The following is a 26,516-nucleotide window of genomic DNA, read 5'->3' as shown; positions in this document are numbered from 1 at the left end:
GAAGCAATAAGACATGAATACACACACATACCACACATACACACATATGTATGTGTGGGATATGTGTGTGTGTGTATGTGTATAAAACAATGCAACCTGCAGAGTCAATTAGTTAATTTAGCATATATGATTTCAGAGCTGATCGCTTGGTATTGGATAATTAATTAGGAGCTCATCCCTGAGGAACATAAATTTCCCCTCTCTCTGTAGTTGTTTATCGCCTGTAATCTTCATCTACGGGAAGGCCAAGTGCTATTTCCCCCTTACCTGTTGGCATATCAACTAGTATCATTGGTCAAATCTTGTTTAGGCTACCACGTTGTCAGTTATAGAATATATATATATATATATATATATATATATATATATATATATATATTCTATATCAGTGAGAAGATTTCAGACAAAGGTCACAGTAGATACCTTGAGTCCTCTGGTTCTTACAATCTTTCTCTTCTCTTTTGTGAAATTTTCCCAGAGCCTTAGGTGCAAGAGTTGTATTGTAATGTTTCAACTGGGCCTGGGTTACCATGATCTACTGCCTTCTGTATTTTTGACAAATTATAACTTTCTGTAATGGAGAAGCTTTGGTAAAAGATTATTATATTATATATTATTTTGAAGTGGAAACTTTTAGTTTATTTGGAAAGTTAGTTATGTCAAATGATGTTTTCCTGAAGCAGACACAGGTGAAAGGACGCTTTGATATAGCAAACACTTGAAAGGTCACTTGATGAATGAATATAAATATGACCCCACAGATAGTGGGAAATGAGCACTGAACATTGGTTTGGTTTGCTTCTCATCGCTATTCTTCACTAAGGACGTGCATGTATTGGTTCTCCTTACAAAGTGTTAATCTGCACTAGTGGTGGGGCCAGAGAGAAACTCGCTCAAGAACTGCTCTTGAGGCTCCTGCATCAGCTTACCACTTTGGTAGCCTGCCTTAGGCCGGTTGATATTCCTGCCTGGTGTCTGCCTACCTACAGGACTGGGCTGCAGCTGCTGTATTTAGTGTTTGCTATGAGACTGAACTGCTGCCAAAGAAGATCAAGCTTGCCCCCGAAAAACTATTGCTTAACAGGTCCACTTCCCCTATATCCTAGTAACTTTTCTCTTCCACTACCTCTATTGGGTGGTGGGCTAGAAGAGAAGTTGAATCCCTATTAAAAGTAGAGTGCAAAAAATTTATACCTACATTATATATTATAATATAAAAAATTATACATATTATAAAATATATAATAAAATTATATGTAACATAATTATATTACATATAATATATTATTATTATATACAGTTTATATATAAATTATATAATATATAATGTATAACATATAGTACAATATATAATATAATATAATATAATATAAAAGTATAATATAGCCTATTATAACATACAAATAACATAATATTACTATAATATGATTATATAATTATGTTTAAAATATTAATATATTATGTATTACATGTATAATATAATATATTAATATATCTATTATATTATATTAATTATACTATATTATATATAAACACCTATATATACATATACATCATATACATATATATGTATACACACATACATAAATATATAAACACCATATGTTTTTTAGGTTAACATTATCCATAGTTGGAAGAAAGAAAATAAACAAACTACAGATCACATGGGCTAATAGCCTGGAGATGATAGAAGTTTAAGCATGCTCACATAGTGGCTTTCCTGAGATTCTTTTGTCAGCTCCTTGGGATAGATATGACCTATCTCCATTTCTGAATCCTGTAATCACTTTGGAGAAGCTGTGGCTTCTAAGATTATCTTTAATTTATTTCAGATTTCTGGTCATTTCCTCTTCTTAGTAGAGAAAAGTAGCATAATGAATAACCAAATTTTTAAATTTAAATAGAATATTACTTTGAAATGCCCCTTTTCCAGTTTGAAGAAAACTATAGAAACCTTCTTGAATTAAAATCAAGTCCAAGTGGATCAAGGACCTCCCCATAAAACCAGATACACTGAAACTAGTAGAAGAAAAAGTGGGGGAAGAGCCTCAAATACATGGGCACAGGGGAAAATTTCCTGAACAGAACACCAATGGCTTATGCTCTAAGATCTAGAATTGACAAATGGGACCTCATAAAATTGTAAAGCTTCTGTAAGGCAAAGGACATTGTCATTAGGACAAAATGGCCACCCACAGATTGGGAAAAGATTTTTACCAATCCTACAGACAATAGAGGGCTAATATCTAATGTATACAAACAACTCAAGACTTGGACTCCAGAGAACCAAATAACCCTATTAAAAATGGGGTACAGAGGTAAACAAAGAATTTTCAACTGAGGAATAATGAATGGCTGAGAAGCACTTGAAGAAATATTCAACATCCTTATTCATCAGGAAAATGCGAATCAAGACAACCCTGAGATTCCACCTCGCACCCAGTCGGAATGGCTGATAAAAAAACTCAGGTGACAGTAGATGCTGGTGAGGATGTTGAGAAAAAGGAACACTCCTCTGTTGCTGGTGGGATTGCAAACTGGTTCAACCACTATGAAAGTTACTCTGGTGGTTCCTCAGAAAATAGAATATAATATTACCTGAGGACCCAGCTATCCCACTCCTGGGCATATACCCAAAAGACGCTCCAGTTTATAACAAGGACACATGTTCCACTATGTTCATAGCAGCCTTATTTATAATAGCCAGAAGTTGGAAAGAACTCAGATGTCCTTCAAGAGAGAGGAATGAGTACAGAAAATGTGGTACATTTACACAATGGAGTTCTACTCAGCTATTAAAAACAATGAATTCACAAAATTCTTAGGCAAATGGATGGAATTAGAAAAATATCATCCTTAGTGAGATAACCCAGACACAAAAGAACACACATGGTATGCACTCACCAATAAGTAGATATTAGCTTAAAAGCTCAGAATACCCCAGATACAATTCATAGATCACGTGAGGCTCAAGAAGGAAGACCAAAGTGTGGGTGCTTCCATCCTTCTTAGAAGAGGGAACAAAATACTCAAGAGAGGAAACATAGAGACAAAGTGTGGAGCAGAGACTGAAGGAAAGGCCATCCAGAGACTGCCCCACCTGGGGATCCATTCCACATACAGACACCAAACCCGGACACTATTATTGTGGATGTCAAGAAGTGCTTGCTGACAAGAGTCTGATAAAGCTGTCTCCTGAGAGGCTCTGCCAGAGCCTGGCATATATAGTGGTGAGCACAGGAACCCCAATAGAGGAGGAAGAGAAAGGACTGAAGGGGTTTGCAACCCCGTAGGAAGAACAGTATCAACCAACCAGACCCCCAGAGCTCCCAGAAACTAAACCACCAATCAAAGAGTACACATGGAAGAACCCATGCCTCCAGCTGCATTTGTAGCAGAAAATGGCCTTGTCGGACATCAATGGGAAGAGAGGCTCTTGGTCCTGGGAAGCCTCGATGCCCCAGTATAGGGGAATGCCAGGGTTGAGAGGCAGGAATGGATGGGTGGATGGATGAGCAGGGGGAGGGAGGATGGGATAGGATGTTTCCAGAAGGGAAGCCAGGAAAGGGGATAACTTTTAAAATGTAAATAAATAAAATATCCAGTAAAAAAACCCAAAATAAAACAAAACACAACAAAAAGCAAATCAAAATAAATGAGCCTTATGCCATATTAAAGTTATAAAACCTGGTCATATATTACATATGTACATATGTATGTGTGTATACACACACATATACACACACATACACACACACACACACACACACACACACACATATATATATATATATATATATGTATATGTATATGTATATGTGTTTATTAGTATATTCTATATTAGTGAAAAATTTCAGGCAAAACACAATATTGTGAATGCATAGTGTGAAATACCTTACGTAAAATAGGAACCACAGAAAACATAAAGCCTCTCTTAGCAGTTAAGGAAAGAGATTATCTCATATCATGTGCATATTGCAGTAAGATGAAATTCTATTTTATGTGCCTATGCATTAACCTGTTTAGCTTAAAATCATGTCATTGATACATTGCCATTTCATCGCATATTTATTATGTTTGAATATTTGATTACTTCTTTGAGAATGTCATACAATGTGTTTTAATTATGCACACCCTCTTCCCAGACAACTCTTAGAGGATCCAAGCCCCTTCCCTCCTCACTTAACTTTGTGTGCCCATTCCATCGAGGCCAATTGGGACTGCTCAAATAATTTTGGATGTGTGGCCTTCCTTTGAAGCATGCTCAACTTACTGGGCATAGCCCTTAGGGAAAACTGACCTTCCCTCTCCCAGCAGCTAACCATTTCCAGACTCCTTGGTTAGGGATGAGACTTGACACTCAACTCTCCTTCCCTTGCTGGGGCTTGGTCTAGCTTAAGCTCGGACAAATATTGTATGTGCCATCATAACCACTGAGTTCATTTAAGCAGCTACCTTGTAGTTTCTGTGTAGTCATGTACCTCTTCCACCCCTGCCCCACAATCATCCCCGAACCTTGGCAGGAGAGGTGTGGTCTCTGCACCTTGACTTAGTTTTGGGTCTTTGTATTCTTCACTGTCTACTGCAGAGCTTCTCTGATGAAGAGTGAGAGGTGGTTTAATTCATGGGTACAACGATAACTCATTTTGAGTTGGTTTAAGACTATGTCCGTGTAGTTTTCAGTGGCTGTGTTTCATGTTGTCATTTACATCCACAAGGTAAGGATGGTTTCCCCGTTGTCTTTACAACAGGCAGTATTGCTACACCCTTAATGGTAAAATTACCATTAAAATCAATTGTCCAGTTGTGTTGGTATGGAATGAGGAGTTTATCTGGGTGGAGTTGGGGGAGGGTGATGAATGTCATTACAAGGCAATGTATAAAACTTGTAAAGGATTAATGAAAATATTATAAAAAGTAAAAAGATCATCTTGTCCAGGGTTGGGTTGTACCTCAGTAATAGGGTACTTGCTTGGCATGTGTAGGGTTCTGAGTTCAATCCCTAACATCAACCGCCAACATCAATCAACAAATAAAAATTTACAAAACTTACAATGTATGCTAATTCAAAATAAAAATAAATAAATCAATACTTTTAGTTTTCACGTAAGAAAACACATTGGCCAATTTAGGACAAACTATTTTATTAAAAACTGGAATTTTTACTTTTAGCTAAATTGACATTTCTCATGCATTCAGTCTTCATCCCATTCTTCTCTCTCAAATTCTGCTCCATTCAAAATAAATACTATCGCCTAAATGTTCTTCTGGCCATTCCTGTTTTTCTAAACATATTTTCTTCTCCTTTTTCCTTATGTTTTCAGTCATGTGGCTGTAGGTCTCTTATAAACAGCACAAAGCTGGATGCCTAGAAGTTCTGGTTTTGACAGGGGCATTAACCTCTGCACATTTGTCACTGTGCTTGATAGCTTTGTTCTTTACAACAGTTTTATTTTATATGTTTCTTGCTTGTTCCTATTACTTGTTGTCTAAATCATTTTTTTGGTAACATGAAAGGTACACATCTGATGATCTATGTGATGGTACTAATTTTATTGTTTTAAAAAAATGCAAAGAAAGCTAGATGTAGTAGTACCTGCCTATAATCCCAATATTTGGAGATGGTGGCAAAGGGATTAGTATTCCATGGCTAACCTTAGCTACAGTGAATTTGAGGCCAGCCTGGGCTATATGAGGCCCTGTCTAACACCATTAAACAAATAAAAATTAGATGACTCATATTAGCTCTTAGAGTTAACGTCAAAACAGGGGCCAAATGAAACCATGAGCAATGGGGCATCGTGAGAGTAACCGCTGGTTGTTGCAAGAAGCCTGCTCTAAAGGACAAAACTCATTTGATTTAAAAGTGTTGACATTTTTTTTAATGTAAAAAACAGTGCTATATATTGGGCTTCTTAAACTTTTCCTCCTTAGGTCTCCTTTTTACCTAATAAATGTGTGTGTGACCCCAGGTAAACAGATGTAGCATAGGTCTGTAAGCCAAATGTAATTGGTGATTAATCATAATGAAATGTGGTTTAAAGCAATTTTGTTAGACTACATAATTTTCCAAAATGAGATGGAAGTTCTTGTTTGCATTTACATAATAAATTAAGTCTTAGATGGGTTTTTTGGTACTATGGAACATAGAAAGTCTTGCACATATTTCAGTTGATTGATGCTTTTAAAATTGGCAGTGCTAAGAAGAATACTTTGAATAAACACAAGCAAAAATTGATGGTAGTATGAAATTTATCTCCAGTCTCAAGCCAAAAATATTTTAGCATTTTTTCATGACCCTTAATTCAGCTACCCAACAGCAGTTTTTAAAATCAGACACCTAACACATATGATCTGTGGATACATTAATTTGATGCTTATATGCTGAGACATGAAAGTAGGAAAATATTAAATGTCTTTGTTTTCCAATATTAAACCATTATGTTTCTGCATAAACAAAAGAAGGCTTAATATGTATAGTAAAAACATCCTATAGTCTGAAATCTAGCTAAGGTGACTCAGGCAGTATTTCCTGGGTGTGTTTGGCTTGAAAGAATCCATTATACAAAGTATTCACTCATGACCTGAGCTCAGAACAAGACTGCAGTGAGATCATGTGACATAACACTGGTGACTCATGCCACAGACACCTCAGATTTACTTTGGGGTTGACTTAGAAATAATTTTTGGTCTACACTCAGAAACCTTTTACAGTTGCCAACGTTTTTTGTGACTCCTGCATTCGTGTCACAACCTCATGTTGGGTCACAGTGCACAATACAAAAAGCAGGGTACAGTAAGGTGAGCTTAAAAATCACATTGCTCCACCAGTCAACCCTTTGCACCCACAATTAATGCTGAACACATAAAATCCTCCTTACACCACAATAAAGATTCTCAGGAAGGTATAAATTGCTGCTTTAATGTAGGAAAGGTAGGATGTGATGTTTGGTTCATAATAGCATCATGATTGCTAAATAAGTTCATAAAGGAATGCAAACACATAAATCACATTTAGAGATAAAACTGTTTATGAAAATGATGTGTAAAGCACGGGATAACACATCTGTATAGGCAGAGGACAGAACAGAGCTTATGTTCCTTGTGATTGAATTGGAGCAAACCTTGAGACATTGGTGGAACATAGTGACCTTTGTTTACTTCAAGACTCTAAAGTAAAAACAATGATTATGAAAGCCCTGGCCAGGCCTCTGTCTCCGTTTTGTACCCAGAAGTCTTTATCACTGAGTATTCTAGCATATGCAGAATGGGTAATATCCAGTGAAAGGCCAGCAAGGCCACCGGATACAGTGACATTTCACTGACTCGTTAAACCTTCAATGAATCTCTTTACTTCTTGGATTCAGTTTCTCATCTCAGAGTTTAAGAGTTTGGGACATATGTATTATGTCATTCCTAGTTTTAGTTTTCAGTGATCAAAAAAATTATTAGGTATGTTTTAGAATAGCATTGGGGTCAAGCCTTATATAGAACAAGAAAAACAAATGTAATATAATATACAATATATTATATTTTAAAGTGTGTGTGTGTGTGTGTGTGTGTGTGTGTGCGTGTGTTGTGTTGTGTGATGGCAGGTGCCTTCTGAGGCCAGACTCATCAGATCCCCTTAAGCTATAATTACAAGCAGTAGTAGACCACTCTTTTGAAATCTCCCATAGTCAATAAGACCTAGAAATCTCAGAGTTAAAGAGACTATGAAGGAAGGCAGATTTATATTTTATTGATGACATTGCAAATTGCTAGTATTTTTTTTTTGAGAGAGAGAGAGAGAGAGAGAGAGAGAGAGAGAGAGAGAGAGAGAGAGAGAGAGAGCCACCTGGCGATTTGTAATAAGCCACAGAGCTGATTATGGTTTTTGAGCTGTTAATTCTATATTTCAGTTTGTAGCCTAAGGAAATAGCTCTCAACAAAAACCATAAGATTTATTTACTTAAAAATGCTTGACTGGATTATAATAAAGCCTAGAAACAACTAGCTGGAAGATGGCTAATTAAACAGTCTTTTAGCAACACGGTGGGTTAGAGCTCCATTGAAAATGACAGATATATGGGCTAGGTAGACATGTAGAGAAGTCAAGCAACAAATTAGAAAATAGTGTGCCCATGGTGAAGGCTGAACACATAAAACAGTTATGTTTACACTGTGATAAAGGTTGGCAGTCAATTGTAAATCGCTGCTTTAATATAGGAAAGGTCGGGGCTATATTATGATGTTTGGTTCATAATGGTATCATGATTGCTAAATATGTCCATCAAGGGATGCAAACATATAAATCATATGCTCAGAGAAAACAGCATCTAATGAAACTGGTGTGTGTAAAGCACAGAATAAGACATCTGTATAGGTAGAGGACAGAACAGAGATTATGTTCCTTGTGATTTTTGAGTTGGAGAGAACCGTGTGTCGTGAAAGTAGTCACCACACAGAAGAAGTGCTTTTTCCAAGAATAATTTTTCAATTTGGCTAAATCCCCGAAATAGTGAAATGAAAATTCATGAGAGAAGTTGTTCTCAGAGACAGCAAGTCCCAGTCAGCTGCTGTAATTCCGCACCCCACCCTTTCTTTCCCCCTTTTTCATGATAAAAGGGAAGGCTTTCTACATGCTCAAATGTTTTACAATCTCTTTCCTTAGCCCCCACCCCCACCCCACCCCCACCCCCACACAGAGGGAGAGAGAGAGAGAGAGAGAGAGAGAGAGAGAGAGAGAGAGAGAGAGAGCTTTTCCAAAGGGACTCAGAAAAATCCATCCACTTATAAAGAGAAAATGATGCATTGTTCAGTGCAAAGAGAGAGTAGACATGTTAGAGACCCAACTGACTGGACTGGAGCCACACTGTAACTGGCTCATCACCCAAGTACCATTGCTCCTGTCTGATGTAGGAGCACGGGATGAGCTGCTGGCAGGGAAGGTGGGAGTGGGAAAGTGGGGGTGGGGATGGGCGGAGATCTCATTCCTCTTTTTTTTTCTACCAGAAGGTTTGAATCAATTCTTGAGTGATTTTGAAATGAAAAATATTGATAGGGTACCAAAATAACATGGCAGTCCCTGGGTGGGTAACCCTCTTCCTTTTGGGGTGTTCATTGTGGGCTACTTTTGGAAATTCATAAGGAATCTTGTGACATATGGGAGGGTTCTTTTGGGGAAGGGAGAAAGCTTTGTACTTGACATGTATCCTCATCCTAGACAGACCAATTCTTGTTGACTTATGTAATAAACATACATAAGAAGAGTTCTCTGGAGGAGGACTTGAAGTAGTCATGAACTGTTGGTCCAAAAGATAAAACAGATCCAAGGATGAAAATGGCTTGCCCACGTTTACAGCCACTGGATAGGATGCGGCCAAAATCACTTCTGAGTATTTCTACCCATTCTGTTGCCTCCACACCTTTCGGCAGTACCCCAGTCTTTCATGATGGCTCCACTACTGGCCTCTTCTTCTATAACCACACAAATTATTAACTTCCACCTTTGAAGTCTAGCTCTTGGCTGTTTAATACACAAAGAGCCTCTTAAAACCATGAGAGGCATGAGTCAGCAAGTCATAAAACACAGCACCACCCCAGGATCCCATGTTTGCTTTCTGTCTTTGTCTACCAAAGGCGGAAGTTTGATTTCCAGCATCCAACTGTGGTATCATACTACTGGCAATGGCATCTGACCCTGAGCAAGTTATTTGAACTCTCTGAACCCCAGAGTCCTCACCTGCACCCTAGAATTTTGTATCTGCCCTTGCTTCCTAGATTTGTTAGTTGAAATTATTTGAAATAACCTTGTAGAGGGGGCCCTGCCTTATCGAAGGCACTCGCTATAAATTCTATTGTTTTATTCTCTTGAGGGTAGTTAGAATGATTCAGGCCCAAATCTTAAGAAAATTAATAGTGCATTTTTAAAATGTTATTACATTCATGCATTATCAGAGAGAGCAGGAGACCACACAAGAGACCACCCGTCCTAGTGCATGAATGGAGGTCAGAGGACAAATCGCAGAGGGACAGGTCTTTCATTCTAGCAAATGGGTCTGAAGGTCAAACTCAAGTCATTAAGTTTTGCAGCAAGAACTTTTACCTATTGAGCTATCTCAGCAACCCATAGCTCTGTACATTTTGTGGGACCAAAGTATCATTTAAGCACACTTAGTGGTGCCTTCAATGACTTTTTTGAGGTTCCCTGTCTTTTTCTCTTTCTAATTGGACATAGCAAGGACTGAAAACATATTTTAATGATTTAAAAATTTATCAATTAAACATCCATGGTCTCTATGGTTGTGTGCATTTTCATTGGTATCTTCTATACATAGTAAGCAGTATACAGAACTTATAGATTCCCTGTGGCAATATTCATTTGCATTTTCTGTGCAGTTTTGTTAAATGATGTGTATGTATAAGCAATATTCCTATTTATTTATTTGAAACTTGAGATGATTTTTTTTTTCCCTGCATCTCTGGTGTAAACACCATCCCCCTGTAAATCCTTTCACCAGCTCAATCCAGTAGATTAATTGAAAAAGGCCTATTAAATAAACATTTACATAGTATTTATATTTTCATGGTAGAATATTTTGTTATGTCATAGTCCGTTCCTGAAAATATAGATGGTGTGGTCTCAATTCTCTTGTAGTTGGAGCATAGCAAGAAATAAACTGAGAAACCGATACGGTGAACCTAGTGCAGTTTTAGGATAATGGCATCTATCAGGGTGCTGCAGTGACTTTTTCTCTTGCGTATCCTCATGGACATGCCCACATCTGGGAAGATGACAAAGATTGCCACTGAGAATAAAAATGCCTGTTCAGCTTTGATGCAAGGTTGAAATTCTTCATCTAGCTGTGTCACCAGCCCTGTGAATAGAGTAGATCAAGCTTCGGTGCCTGCAGCAGTGTCTTGGCAGTACATAGCCAGAGGGAATCATAGAGAAGCCAGAGAAAGCAAAGTTTATCCATCCTTTCTCACACTCATGCTCTGGGCACTTGTCCCGAGTGGTCACACCTGAAAAAGCTGAGACTGTGCAACTGCAGAGCAGAGGCAGAGGGGACACAAGTGACGACCTGACAGACAAGGCAAGAATTCTAGTATCTAACAGATATAGATTCTATGTGGAGTCACAAGAAGCAAGTGTATTTTCTGACCTGGAAGGGATTTGAGGATAATTTATCTGATCATCGTCATAGTTGCAAATGACTTAGTGCTGTATGAAGACACATTGGCAAAGCTGAAAATGTGCTTCAACTTCTGTATTCGTTTCGTAGTTTTATATGTCTGATTTGTATGTATGGATATTCAGGTATCTGTGGAAGGCAGAGGTCAACGGTGGGTGCCTTTCTCAATAGCTTTTTATCTTACTTTTAAAAAATAGTGTTTCTTATGGAACCTGCAAGCCACACGGATCCTCCTGGCTTTGTCTCTCCAGGGCTGAGATTATAGGCACACACCCTTGAGACTAGTTTGTGTGTGTGTGTGTGTGTGTGTGTGTGTGTGCGCGCGCGTGTGTGCGTGCACGCACGCGCCAAGGATCTGCACTAATCCTCATGCTTATCTTTGCCAACTGAGCAATCTCTGATCCCAGGCCTGATAGACTTTGACCATAGAGCCATGCCCTAACCCGTTGTGCCCCCTGCTGTATTGGTGATCTATCTATGTGCACTGTGTATTGTGTTTTCTTTGGGGTGTCTCTGAAAGCTACATGAGCTGTTGTTGATAGTGAGTCTTCCGTGGGATGACTTGTCTTTGTGAAATGGGAAAACCAATCATGAGAGGTGTATTTGGTTCATGTGGAGAAATGGATTAGGATTTTCTCCTCTATATCAGTGAATCTGAATAAATCTTTATACTAAGAGAGTCTGGAACCTTAAGTGTTGAAGAACTTGGACTCTTTCAAGCTCCCATCTTATATTCATAAAATGTTCACACGTCCCTCTTGTTTTTTCAGCTTGTCTTCACCCCTCCACCCCCGTAACTAGTCTTAGACAAGAATTTTCAGCTGGGCTGGGGATCAACAGTCAAGGCTCATGCTCTCTCACTGAGAACCAGTGACATGGTCCCAACCCTTCATTTCACAGACCTTGAACTGGAAACCCATAGGACTTGCCTAAAGTCTCAGCCATCCATGTGACAGGGTAGATCTCTTGTTCTGGATTAGATTAAATGTTGCAGATTCTCCCAGGACACTGTTCATGCCTCCTTCACATCTTGGATGCTATTAAATTGATCAGGGCCGGTCCAGAAAGGATTCACATGAAGAGTGTGTCTAGTTCAATGAGTGGTTACATGTGCATATAGCTACAGTGTTACAGAAACAGATCGCCTCCTTGGAAACGGCTCTCTTTAGGAGGACCATTTACTGTTCTTCATTTTTGTGAGAAAACAAACAGAAAGACTTAGTTTCTTAAAAGAAAAACTAGTTATAACTGTGACTCTGCTGTCAGTTAGCCTCTCTTTATTTATGTACCCACCCCACCAAAAAAAACCCCACAATTTGTGTTTCTAATTGTCATGTGACCTAAAGTACTTTGAATTTCCTACACATCAGTGTTTTCTCGTGATGATAGTTCACATTTTCTTATTTCATATTTTAAGATTTACTTCTTTTATATCATATGAATGAGTGTTTTGCTTGCAGATGCATGTGTGTATTATGTGTATGCCTGGTGCCTGCAGAGGCCAGGAGAGGGCACCAGATTCCCTGGACTGGATTCATGAATGGCTGTGACTTAGCAGCTAGGTCCTGGGAACTGAACACAGGTCCTCTTCAAGAGCAACAAAGTGCTCTTAACTGCTCAACCGCTTACCTGACCCTTCACCCTGTGTATTAAAGGAACAGCAGGTGATTAAATAGTGTAATTGGGTTACACAAGATTATCTCCATTGATCAAAGTGAGAAACTGCAATACAGGAATTGAGTGTAGCCTACTCCAGTGGAAGGGTTATGAAGAATGTATTTTCTCAATGTGCATCTGTGTTTTCTGAACTAGGGACCCAACATTTGTCCTGATTTTCATTTCACAGAATAGCAAAAGAGTGACCTCTGGGTGTCGGGATCAAGGCTTTGGAAATCAGTTGTGCCCCAAATCACACTATTTACAGTCAAATTATTCAATGTGGAAGGAATGCAGTTACAAATATAGTAGTGTGCTTCTGCAGTGCTTAGCGTCCAAGGGTGCTCGCTTCTCTGAAACACAGTTTTGAGAAAGATGATAATTTTAGAAGCTTAACACCCAGTGCTGATCCTGTCCCCAGCTCTGGCTCTCTATACCAACAGGCAGAGAACTCCAGTGACTTACATTTCAAAAGTTGTCACTCAGGGTTCAAAGTATATGCTCTTATGTGCTTGTGCAAATAGGAATCTTAGTGGAATACTTGGGTGGTTATTAGTGTTTTTGCTGCATTTGCCATGTTTAGGGCAAGAAGCCTTAAAGTCCTTCCTCCTTACCGTACCAGTTAGTAGGTCTGATACACCTGATGGGTTAGATGAATGCAAGGTGTGAATATTTAATTTGAGGAAAGTGAGGAAGACTTGTGGCTTCAGGCATCTTCACAGTCTCGGCCAAGCTGTGTTTTTGAAACCATTTGGAAGGAGGTACTGGGATGGACTTGTCTAAGGAATGATGTATTGACTATCCTGGTTCCTATATTACTATTAAGATAGCATTATTCTCAATGTAGTCATGACACAATTCTTAGGTTGACTTGTCCTAACAGGACTAAAGGCTAGCTGTGGTGGTTTGAAAACACTTGGCCCACGGAAGTGGCATTATTAGGAGATGTAGCTTTGTTAAAAAAAAAAAAAAAAAAAAAAAAAAAAAAAAAAGCATCACTATGGAGATGGGCTTTGAGGTTCTATGCTTAAGCTCTGCCCAGGGTGGTAAAAGATCTTCCTCCTGGCTGCCTGCAGAAGACAGTCTTCTGCTGCTGCCTTCTGATCAAAATGTAGAACCCTTGACTCTTCCAGCACCATGACTGCCTGGACGCTGCCATGCTTCCTACTATGGTGATAATGGACTGGACCTCTGAAACTGTAAGCCAGTTCCAATTAAATGTTTTCTTTTATAAGAGTTACCTTGGCCATGGTGTCTTTTCACAGAGAAAACCAAAACCAAACCAAAACAACAACAACAAAAAAAAATCCAAAAAGACAAACATAACTAAGACACTAGTTTATTTGAGGAGAATGTGCTAATGAGTGGAAATAATTCTATTTCCTTGGATAAATGAGACGGTGGATAACCTGATCCATACAGTCCCAGGTAGAAAACGTCTAAAACCCATGTGTGCAGTTTTTCTGTGGATTTCTCAGGAATACACCGTTTTTCTCTTCACTATCTTCTCATCGTGAAACAAGTGACGCCACATCATATCCTCCTTAATCCTCACTCTCTGTGCTCAACTGTCAAGAGCACAGTGGGCTACAGATATGGAAGGGAACTCGAACCCAGACAAAAGTATTAGGGGTAAGGGATATTTCCTTGCGACTTTCAGAATCCCACAAGCGAGGCTCTGTGTTGATACTTCTCAGCTGTTTACTCTGCTTTCTTAGTGTGGATAAAATGTGGCCAACATACTGTATTTTATTTTCACTTTTGACATATTCTCTTACTGTGATATTCCTTAATATTCAGGAAGAGGTGGGGATGGAGAAAGATCAGGGAGATCCAGGGAAGCCTGTGTTCTCAAGGTCTCAGAGACAGTCTATAGATGAGAGTGGTATATCTAAGTGGATATTGTTCTCCAACTACAAGCCTATGGACCCCATCTGCTTTACTAAAGACCCACATGAGAGACGAGTGTCTTAGTTTCATTTGTTGTTACTGGGATAAAACACCCTGGCAAAAGCAATTTCAAGGAGATGAGTTGATTTTGGTTTATAGTTCCCAAGGTATATAGGCCATCATGGCAGGGGATCGTGGTGATGGGCAGGGGGAACTTAGTGGCAGGAGCTAGCAGTATGCTGGCCACATTTTATCCACACTAAGAAAGCGGAGTAAACAGGAACTCGGGCTAGGCCATAAATCCTCAAGTCTCACACAAAGGGATCCATTTCCTCTACTTTAGGAAGTGAGGCCCTACTTCCTAAAAATTCCACAACCTTCCCAAATAGAGTTGACAGCTGGGGCTAAGTATTTAGATATGTCAGCACATGGCGGGGCATTTCCCATTCAAATCAAAACCAGTGCCTACATGGGCAGTGTCAAGTATTACAAAGAGGCAGGTTTGCTTTTCTCTTCTGCGATTTTTGGCTGTGGAAGTTAAAAAAATTTCCTGACTTTTCTATATGTTAACCAACCATACAGATTTCTTAACCTCCTTCTGCCCTTCTGTAAAAATGAAAAATATTAATGTGTATGTTGTGGCTGTTGGGTGGATTCTTAGGCAGTGAAGTAGTATGATGGGACCCACTGTCCCTGTCTGGCTGAACATATTCCCTTCTCTTGAGCATAATGAGTTAGTCTTCCGAGAATTTCCACTCTGCTGTTTTGTTTCCATCCTGGTCACCACTCTTGGTTGTGCTGGCAACTTTGGATTCTTGTACTGTTCTTTTTCTTTACTAGCTAGAGAAGATTCCTCTTTGGAGGAACAAGAGGCTTGGGATTACTAAGGAGACTATGCACTCCCCAGAGCCCAGGAGCAGAGTTTTAATGAGTTATTTTACTAGGAAAGGAGGAAGAAGATGAGCTGTTTGTCGTGATTCCAACCTGCCTAGTATCAGGGTCTCAAGGCTGGCTGAGTGTGGGTGACTTGGTGCATATGAAATGACTGAAGGTTGCTGCTCCAGCCACTGGCATGAGAGAAGAATGACTGGGTTTATTAATGATCTTGCAGAGCTGGGAGCTGACAGTCTATTTGTTTTCATTATGTAAACCAGTGTGGTTTGGGATTATGTAGATTTCCACCTTTTTACTTAGAAGGCAACGAATATTCATTAAGGATATCAATAAAGACCATGCCTGTGATTGAGTCTCTGAGGCTGTTCCCTGCATGCTGAAAGACAGGAGAGAAAACTTAAGGGAGAAAGAACGAGAGAGATTGATTGGAAGGCAAATTATAAACCCATTTCAGCTCTTGGCCTGCAGGCTGGGAAGTAACATTATTTGTTGTCAGGGATGGAAAACAACTCAGATTCAGGTTCAAGTGATTATTCCACGTTGACACTACTGCCTCTCTGCCAACTGTGGCTCCATTTAGACATAGATTAATTAGGTTGGCAGAGGGGGGCTTGGGTTTCGAGAGCTGTGTGGAAGCAGGCAGCTCTGCCGGGAGTAATCAAAGTTGGAGGTCTGGAGACTTGCCCCCCCAAGAAGATGACAACCCACTTTCACTGCTAAAACCATAAAAAAGCAGGGCGAGTGTGGATAGAAAACAGACTCTATCTAGTGATACAGTGTGCATGTCTACTGACTTTGTTAATGCTACTGAGGCAAAAAAAAAAAAAAAACCAAACCAAAAAATCAAAAAAACAAAAAAAAACCCTTCAAACTCACTTGCTGGCAGGCTGTCCCCATGGAGATGGGGGTGGGGTTGGAGGACCAGCAAGTCATCTGTAGACTTGAGTGGCTTATCAATCTTTTTGTTGGCCTTGTAGAAACCACCTTGGACTTTTTATTATTCCTGCATGTGAGATGGAAGTGGTACTGTATATACACACAAGGATATATTATGACCATCATTTGAGTTATGGGACAAACAGAATAAAAATGAGGAAAACTCTTGGGGAAGTGAGCCCCAAGTTAGTTCATTGAAAACATCAGATTACAGGCTCCACATGAGGGCCTTAGTGTCTGTCTCTCCAGAATCTTTCTTACTTACAGGGAGTCTTTGGCCTGAACCCCTTCATATTCTGCTTGTGTATCAACTGACAGTATCTGTTTTGCCAAGGGCTGGGACAGTGTGGTGTTCGTCTGTAACTCACCCCACCTCCCTTTAGCGAGAGCAAGATGCACAGAGCGGGGGCTGGGCAGGGGTTCTTGTCCTCCGGTGGGGGTGGGGAACCGGATGATTATCAACAGCACCCAGTCTGTCTTCTCCAGCGTCTGTGACAGGCGCTAGTTATGCCAGCATAGAGTTCCCCTCTGGGCTGCAGCAGGCTGGCTTAGAGCTGCGATTGCCAGTGATGGGCATTGGTAGTACGACTCCCAGAGGGAACCCTTGCAGAGTGTGGATTCTTTCCTCTCAAGAAAAACTCAGATGAGGATTTTTCTCTTTTACTGTTAACACTTCATTGCATGGATTCTTTTCCTCCAGTGGCGGCGCTGAGCTGAACACGGTGCTAGCAGAAGGGGGCGGTACTTTCCCTCTAGTCCCTGACTTGGAAGCCAAGTGCGACTCCAGCGCAGTCACCACCAGAAGCAGATGTGCGAGCGGAGCAGCTGTGCGCCTTTCTTTCTGCCGAGGTTAGCTTGTTTGGGTTTGTTCTTTTCCACGTGGAAGTGCAGTGTTTTGCCTTACTCTGTCCTCAGCCGGGCTTTCGTGCTTTTAAATATTGATGGTTTCATTTCAAAAAATATTTTTGCCTTTTAGATATTAAAAGAGGAAGAGGGATATACTCTACTGCTTGGGGCGGGGGGCATAATATGTTCAGATGAGTTGTGTGTTATATACTAAATCACATGCATTTTACTGTTATTAAATCTCACCGTATTTAAAGGATGGAAATTTACAGGGGTTACCTCCCATTTCTTTTCTTCTTAGCATTTCAGACTCCTTTTTCCATTATAAGGAGAGAAGCCAAGATCATTTTTAGCCAGTGAAAGACTTATGTAGCACTGATTCTTGCAGATAAGTGAATCTTTTTGTCTCAGATGACTTAGAAAGCAAATCTTCTATGGTCTGCATCACTGAGATATCTCAGCTATATACAAAATGTGTTCAATTCATTTTACTTTAATAGTTATATTAATGAAAAGTTATTTAAAGGCATCAATTGTGTTGGGTTGTTTTGTTTTTGTTCTTTGTTTTGTTTTTAAGAAGCGCAACTACTTTTCTTTGGATCCCCTCATCCACTGGCTATGATCTCAATCTCACTTTCAAAACTCTTTTGGTATTTCTGTTTTCTTAGAGCATTAATCAATAGCACAGCTAGAAGAGCTTTAATAATAATAATAATAATAATAATAATAATAATAATAATAATAAATAACAAAACCCCTCCACTTAATCGAGAACACAGTTGGGACAGAATATTAACCTTTCTGAAATAGTCATTCTGCAGCCAAATGGGTACAGTGATTTTTAACCAACTTATAGTAAAATGCTTTGGTAAGATGAGTCGCCCTTGTCATATCCCTAGGGGTGTTCATTAGGACTATTTGAGAATTGCTTCCTTATGAATGTATACTATTGGTTTAGGCCTTGGGATAAATGTAGTGCTTCTGATAGCGCATTTTGCTCTTGTAACCAATAATGTTTTGGATTTCTTTACTATAAGATATTTAAATACAACTGGGCAAGATTAATGGTAAAGGAATGTAATTCCAGAACTTGAGAAATGGAGGCAGGAGAATTAGGAGTTCAGGGTCATCTACCTAGCAAGGTCCAGGCCAGCATGGGCTATGGGAGCTCCTGCCTCAATACAAACAGGAGCCTCGGAGACATCATGAAACACTGGGGAGGGATGGGAAATTGTATCCATGCTTCCTGTTTTCAGCAATGAAAGTTAGACACAGAAGTGAGGACAGGAGAGCTGTGCCTGGCAGACACTTTTGCCTTTGAAAAGTGCTGTTTCCCCTTTAACACGTTTTCACAGAGATTTTGTTCATGATTTTGCACTGTTGAGAATGGGGGCAGAGCAGGGTCTAGCATTGTTACCCTGGTTAAGATAAAAGGAGGAAGTTAAGATCTATGACTCGATTTTACATTATTGTACTAGGAAGGTAGAAAACATGGAGTTTTAAAAGGAACCACGTTTGAGTTGTTGATAATAGAAAACATATAAACAACCTCAGCTGAAAGTGAATCATCAGAATACAACCGGATATTGCTTCTTGACAAGTTCTTCTCTAAGTAGCAAGTCAAGGGGCCGTGAAGACTGATGGGGACCAACTTCACTGTTCAAGAATGGCTCTTACCTTGAGTCTTAGGATGCTTAATGTTTTCATGAATAGCTTGGATGGTATAAAGGAGAACACTGGCATTTAAAAATAATGTGTGCCATAACTGTTAATGCCTTAAGATGAAAGCAGGAAGGGGCCAGGGTGAAAATTAGCAGGGAATCAATCAAAAGCTGATCAGAGTCTCTGCGGGTAAAAGCAAATGACTGTGTTCTGAAGATGTTGGGTAGTAAGACAGGGCAGTAGAGAGAAGGCTGTAGTTTATGCACTGGCTATGAAGAACAGTTATAATTCTGTTGGAACCTAGTACAGCAACAGGAGATACTGCCTGGGAAACTGGAGGCCTGCTAGGTGATCACTAGCTTGGGAGCTTTGTCAGCTGCTGCTCCTCACTGTTAATGATTCAGGCTTGAACATCTGGCGGCAGTGATGGGCAGTGATGCCACATAGCACGGGACTGCTAATCATTGAATCCCACGTGGAAGGCATTAACTCTTGTTCCAGATATTTCATAGCACCAGGCCATCCACGTTTTATAGTAGAAATATCCTGTGTGGTTTTTTTTTCCTTGTTGAGGTGATGGAATGACATCTTAAGAGAGGAAGAACCAAGTCTGGCACATAGTTCAGGGGATACAGTCTCCCCGGGTGGTGAAAGTATGGTGGTGGGAATTGCTTATGGCTGCAGCCATAGGAGTGTGAAGTGGATGGTTATATCGTAGAGGCAGTCAAGAAACAGAGAACTGGAGCAGGAACTTGAGAGGTTTGTAGCCCATAACTCTCACTCCTAGAGAATCTACATCGAGACTCTATAGCCAAAAGGTCCCACAACTTCCCAAAATAGCACTAGTTAGTGACCAAGTGTTCAAATACATGAGCTGATGGGGACATTGTACAATCAAACCATACTTAACTCCTTCAAACCTTCATCATAGACTCTGCCCCAACACGATCTCCTCTTGGTGAATGAACTCTTGCCACAGTTGTATCTTCACTTGGTACTTGTTGCAGATCACTGATACATTTTCTGCATCTGAATTTCCATACCCATAATTCTCTCCTTCTCGTCAAGAAAGAGACTTGCTCTTTTCTCTGAGTGCTGCCCATACCCCTATCCACACCTTCATGCTCTTGGTCTTGGCTTCCTTCCTTCTGATCCTTTCTTTTGTTTATTCTTCCTCTCCTCACTATGATTGTTTGAAGCTGGTGACCTCCACACTACTCTTCCCACTGGGATGCTGACATCTTGCATCTCCCCAGGGAACTGTTTCTCAGCCTTTAAAGCTCACTCCACAGCAGTCCACATAGGTAAGCATCCTGTATTGACATTGCTTAGCTCTGCCAAGCAGGCTATGGCTCCTGCTGGGTGCCAAGTGAAGACTGAATGGAGTGAAGCCTAGAGAGGGAGTTCGTGAAGGGCTAGCTCATACCTGAGCACGTTTCCTCGAATTGTGTTTTCTTGACATCTTTGTTGTGTCTCATCCTTGGGAGACATAAATAAGTATCTGTTTATCTTAGCCAAAACTGCAGTGAGAAAACACACAGCTGATTCCATCCAAGTCTTGCTTGGCGAACCAGTGAGTTTACTGCAGTCACGTACAGGGATAAGGGTGAGAGGTCACATACAGAACCACGGTGACTCATATGCAGCTAGGTCACCAAAAAGCCCACTCCAGTAAGAGGGGTGACTCAGAGAAGCTACATCCTGGTGGTTTCCTGTACAAGTAGCAGTCATCTTTATGAAAGAGCCCTCTTCCATGCCAACTGCTTACCATTTACATAACATTATAGAGGGAGAATTGTGAATTTTATAAGTTCTTAGTTTCCCAAGTCTGATAAATTTCCATAGTTTTTGTTTGTTTATTTTTGTTCTGTTTTTTTTTTTTTTTTTTTTTTGTTTGTTTTTTGTTTTGTAAGAGCACCTATCATGCCTTCAAGAGAGACTGGTTCAGTTCAGAGGAAATATTTATGTCACACCTGTTTACATTCTGTTCACGGGCACGTCATTCCCACTGTTTACACGATGCTATTCTGAGCTCACCCTGTCCTTTCTGACTTCAGTGGTTCAGCTTTTCCAATAGTGTCTTGGGAACAGAGATTCTGTTTGTAGGTATCGCATCTTGTAAGTCTTTGCTGGTCTTCTACGAGTTCATAAAACACAAGCACCAAATAGCATAGAGTGAAAAGCAAGTATGTATTAGAAATAAGTACAACTACGTACTTCCTGGTGACACTGTCACTATGTGTGTCATGGCATACAATCTATCTTGTATGCCAGGATGTAATCTTGGGAGATTATACCACTTGGAGGCTGGAAAGATGGCTCAGTGGGTAAAGGGCTTGTGGCATAGGTATCCCGCCTAAGACCAGGCATGAAACTTTACCTCCTATACTAAAATTTTCAGGTTAGCAAGTCTAGCTAATGGAGCAAGTTCTAGGTTCAATGAAATGCACTGTCTCAAAAAGCAAAAGAGGGAACAATAGAGAAAGATACTCAAAGTTCACCAGAATGGGTTCTGGAGACTATGTGCCTCTTCTACTAGACCATCATTTATTCCAGTTGGCACTGGATTGGGTCTTGCTTTCTCATCTTTCCCTATCTGGGGGTTGCTTCTTAATGCTCCCTTTCCATTAGGTTAATTTCCTGCTTCAATGTGAGTGTCACAATGCATGTGTGGAGGTCAGAGGATGACTCCTCAGAGCTTGTTATAATCCAGCATGTGGGCTCTAGGGATCAAAGTGAAGTTCTTAGGGGAGGGTTACCATGTCACGCTCACCTCCAGGGCTTGTTCTGATGGTTCCTATCTGTGGTACTTATCCCCCCCCCCGTGTGTGTATGTGTGTGTGTGCATGTGTGTGTGCACATGTGAGTATCACAATGCATGGGTGGAGGACAACTTGTCAGAGCTAGTTATAACGACCATGTGGGCTCTAGGGATCAAAGTTAGGTTGTTAGTGTAGGATTGATAACTAGTGCTTGCATCATCTCAAAAGAAAAGGAATTTATTAGGGAAGTATCCCACAAAAGCAGTAAGAAGTTTAAAAGAATCATAACCTCAAAATTTATAGCAGAAGTGACTTGTCCCATCACATGTGTCTAACTTTCTACAGCACGTGAATAGCCAACTGTGTCTCAAGTGCGTAGATGATCTTGTCTCATGACAGGGGCGACTGACTTAAATGCTATCACATAGTTCTAATATTTAACTCTTATGATAATGTCCTTCCAGTGAATGGAAATAAAGCCCTTCCCTATAGCTTTGGAAAATTTGTTTCGGTCCTAATTTGAGTTAAGCCTAATGATGGATTGAAGATTATACCTAGGTGTATATTAGCTGGATATGTGTGTGCCACCTTCTCAGGCAGACAAGATTGCTTTAAACTTAATCTTTGAGACTAAGTAAGAAAGGGTCAAGTCAATAAGCTGAGAAAAGGCATTGGCTGGGGGTGGAGGGCAGCATTAGATGTGATGGGTACGTTGGAGCACAGGGATGTTATGATCAAAAAGCCACATAACCCTGCTGAGAAGGGCACCATTAGATATCCAACCACAAGCTATGTGCACCCAGGCAACCATGACAGCAGGGCCGAGGAGGGGGCCTAGAGAATGAAGAAGCATGGCAGCAGGAGAGAGAAGTTGAGGAGTACCTTGCTGCAGTCCAGAGTGGTGAGTAAGGACTAGAGAGCGAACCAGAGATTACAAAGAAGACAGGAGAGTGTGAGCCTGGAGCAACAGACTTCCAGGCTAACTCGTTAAGCCAATTGTTAAGTGGTGCTGTGCACATGATTACTCTTTGGTTTTGTTTTCTTTTTTATTAGCTGTGTGGTCTCGAGAGTAATAGACCCTGCTGGGTACAATACTACCATCATAGTGCCATGATGCCTGGAATGTAATAGGTGAGTGGCAAAAACTTAGCATATACTGATTACTAGGGCTGAGTAATAAGTAGAGTCCTCTGCTCTTCCAGTTGGGCTGGTGGTAAAACGCACAACAAAGGCCTGGAACCTTCCATCAAAGTCAGGTTGTGTCTGGTTTTTTTTTTTTTCCCTTGCTTCTTTTGGTAATATCTTTCTTCATTTCTCTCTCTCTCTCTCTCTCTCTCTCTCTCTCTCTCTCTCTCTCTCTCTGTCTCTCTCTCTCTCTTTTCATGAATAAGATCATGGGGGAAACTGGAGATAAAAGCAAGTGACATAAATGAAAGGAAGTACTTAATGATGACAGAATAAAAGCTGTGCCAGGGAAGCAAGTTTTTGTTCTTCTGCGCACTGTATTTTGAATCTCACTATTTGTTTCATGTTGAATAACAAATCCAGAAATAATGGGCCCTGAGATTGTATGTCTACTTATCAGTGTCCATTTTTAGATGCATTTGAGTACTTCCCTTCCCTTCAGGTCCCCTGACGGCATTATCCTACTTTTTTTTTTTTTTTGACTACATTTCTGCTCTTTTAAAGTAGAGAGCCTGTCCCCAACCTTTTGCACTTCGGTACTTTGGTGCTGTGACAATTGCTGGGTTGTTCTAAATAAGAGACAATCGGGCTTCACCAGAGTCCTAGAAACCTCACTGCTATCCCTTCTTTGCCAGAGTAAGCCAGTACATGTTTCTAAAACCCTCCGCACTGCAGCGTCTCTATCTGCAAACGGCATTGAATGATACCATTGAAGGTGTAAGAATTGAGATTTCCCAATTGGAAAATGCCTGCCTGGCACACAGTAGGCAAGCTGTAGGTCGTTATCTGTATTAACTTATGTGATGTGAATTTTCTCACTCTTTAAAGCTGAAGTGGTATTTTGAGAACTGATTCTTCCCTCTCCCTTCTTAAGCTTACATACTTGAAATAATCTGTTTATTCATAACTTTAGCAAAAGCAACCTGGCTCTCAACCAGCTGTGGGCAGACACTGTCCTAGAGGCTGGAGGGTCAGGAGGCACGTGATGCTCTTGCCTTCAAGGAGCCTTCTAAAGGGAGAGACAGGAAAGTAGCTTATTTTCAGTACAAGGTTGAAGAACCTGGGGTTGGGGGAGAATCTATGGGCTCAGTTCCCCAGGTTGCTTAAGCCAAATTCATGGGACTATGTAATGAGCTAAGTAGACCAGCAGGTGCTGCAGGTAGCTTTTAACTCTATGTGTCCTTTTCTTTGTGTTAGAGTCCCATAGACTTTTCTTGTCTATAACCCATAAACAAATGTAGAGAGTACTTTATGGAATAAACCATTGTTCCTTAGGTCTGACTTTGGGGCTGCAGTTTCCCAGGATGGAAAGAGCCGGCTGGAAGCAGAAAGCCACAGTGCAGCCCTCTGGCTAATCTATAGTTGTCCTCATATGTACCAGAGAACCTTGGGAACGCTTAGCTGCACTCAGCATCACAGTACAGAACCACTGCGAGGTTATGTGGTCCTGCCCACAAGGATACCAGGAAGATTTTGACTTCACATCCAGGTGGCAAGCCCCAGCCATCATGTCTCTTTTCAGGATGGTTGGTAGGATGGCTCTTCTCAGGCTTGATATCACTAGTCCTTTTCCCTAGTTCTGTGGCAATGCATTACAGCTTGTGCCACAGGCTGAGGACCGACAGTCTGCTCTATATGATCTGGTACTACCACACTAGACTACAACGGACTTTCTGTCTAGATCATGTAGTTCTTGTCTTGTTTTGTTAAGCTTTTGGCTTCTTGCACTCAAAGATAGCATACAAAGCACTTTCATTTTGCACTTATTTTCTTTGGATATATTTTCCAATGACAAGAAAGATACAAGCAAAGAGTGGTGCAAAGCATTTTCACACACTCTTTACTCTGGGTCAACCATTGTTGGCATTTTGTACCATTTTGTCCTGTGTTGTGCTTTTTCTTCTGTGTCCTGTGTGTATAACACACACATACAATATAGATATTTTTAAACCACGTGAGAACAAGTGGATACATCCTAGATCTTTACCCTAAATATCCAGTGTGTACTTCCTAATTGCAAGGCAAGTCTCTCACATAACAACAGCACAGTTTTAGTATCAACAAATCTAACACTTATTTACACTTGCCTGATTTCCTGTCTGTGCTCCAGTGTTGTAAATGAGTGCAATAATGACCTTCGTTTTATTTTATTTTATATTTGCATTTTTCTCTTCAAGTACCAGGATCAGGGGCTGACTTTCATCTCTATGTCTCTATGTTCCTTTAATCTGAAACACTATATCAGAGCCTTTCTTCATCTTTGTGAGATGGTTTTGAAGAACACAATCTTTTGTTCTTTTTATATCATGAGCCTGCAGTAATGCAGCTACCTACACCAAACAAAACAAAACGTTAATGCCAAATGGAGACTGGCTGTGGGGAGGAAGGGAGACAGAGGAAGAAAGAAAGGAAGGAGAAAGGGTAATTTGGGAATGAATATTGTAAAAAAGTATTACATACATCCACGTAAATATTTACAAATAAGAAAACAAAGTTGAAAAAAGAACGTTCTGCACTTTTGATTAGATGAGTAGGGTGCATAACTTCATTAAGGTTCTGCATTTCTAGCAGGAAATCTCATTGGCAATGGTGGCTGTTAGCCAAGTGCCACATGTGGAGCCACATGATATCCATCTGTCTTTTATTACAATATTAATTATCTTAATGCATGCCTGATTTATTTTCTATGTAGTAACCATTTTTCTCCTTAAAATAATAAGAAACAGGTTGGTATTTTTTATCCACCCCCCCCCCCGCGGCTCTATCTTTTGATACATATTAGTTAGTTATTACCCCTTAATGAAATTAGCATTCTTAAAGCCGCCTCTTTACAATTGCAGTGATGCCTGGCTTAGAGTGAAGCTCCCACCTAATCTTTTTCTATGGTGAGAGCTCAGGTAGGGAAGCTAAAGCTGAATGGATATAAAGGGCTGTGAGCACTAGCGTAGCTATCACTGGGCTGTGCTGGATGCTTGCTTGCTACATAGTGATTTACTCTGAATTGCCCGTACTTGGGAGTTCATCATGAAAATCTGCAGTTTTACAACTATGAAAACATGCTTTAGCTTGCAGCTGGGAGTTAGTGTGTATTTCAGTTTCTCTTCCTTCAACCCTCGGCACCTCCAGAAGCAAAGGTGACTGTAGCCACACATGGAGAGACAGTGTGAACCTGCAGTTATAGGGGCTGCTGTGACTTCATAAGGAGGGGTCCAGGAGCAGGTGTCTTCAGCAAATATCTACTGTTTGAAAAATGAAAATCTCCTGTTCTCTGCCCTATTTTGAGGATGAATCAAGAGGTATTCATAGAATTTGGAAATTCTTAGATTTCTTGATTCATGCTGCTATCATTTCACTGACTTTAAACAGTGTTTCTCAACTAAAAGAAAGGTCTGGTTTTAAAATATGTAATCAAGTCTGTCAGCTATAAGATTTTATGAGCCAATAACTTAGTGATTGCTTGAAAAAAATAAGCAAACGAAAGACCAGTTTGATGTCACTCATCTGTAAC

At 40.3% G+C, this 26,516-nt stretch overlaps 1 protein-coding gene across 4 annotated transcripts in view; it reads left to right on the top strand.

Moving 5' to 3' along the window:
• The window catches only part of Csgalnact1 (chondroitin sulfate N-acetylgalactosaminyltransferase 1), a 331,610-nt gene that overhangs the window by 133,212 nt on the left and 171,882 nt on the right, over positions 1 to 26,516 (top strand). For 3 of the 4 annotated variants that reach the window (XM_034520928.2, XM_076914248.1, XM_076914249.1), the window contains one exon: positions 17,254 to 17,402. The gene's annotated coding sequence lies outside the window, so the exon portion shown is untranslated. Of the gene's footprint in view, positions 1 to 17,253; positions 17,403 to 22,876; positions 22,955 to 26,516 lie in introns of all 4 variants that reach the window. The other variant, XM_034520929.2, reaches the window with a different exon arrangement.

This window comes from Arvicanthis niloticus, chromosome 16 (assembly GCF_011762505.2).
Source record: "Arvicanthis niloticus isolate mArvNil1 chromosome 16, mArvNil1.pat.X, whole genome shotgun sequence".
Classification (NCBI taxonomy): domain Eukaryota; kingdom Metazoa; phylum Chordata; class Mammalia; order Rodentia; family Muridae; genus Arvicanthis; species Arvicanthis niloticus.
The sequence above is the reverse complement of the archived record's forward strand: the minus strand, read 5'-3'. Positions and strand labels throughout refer to the sequence as shown.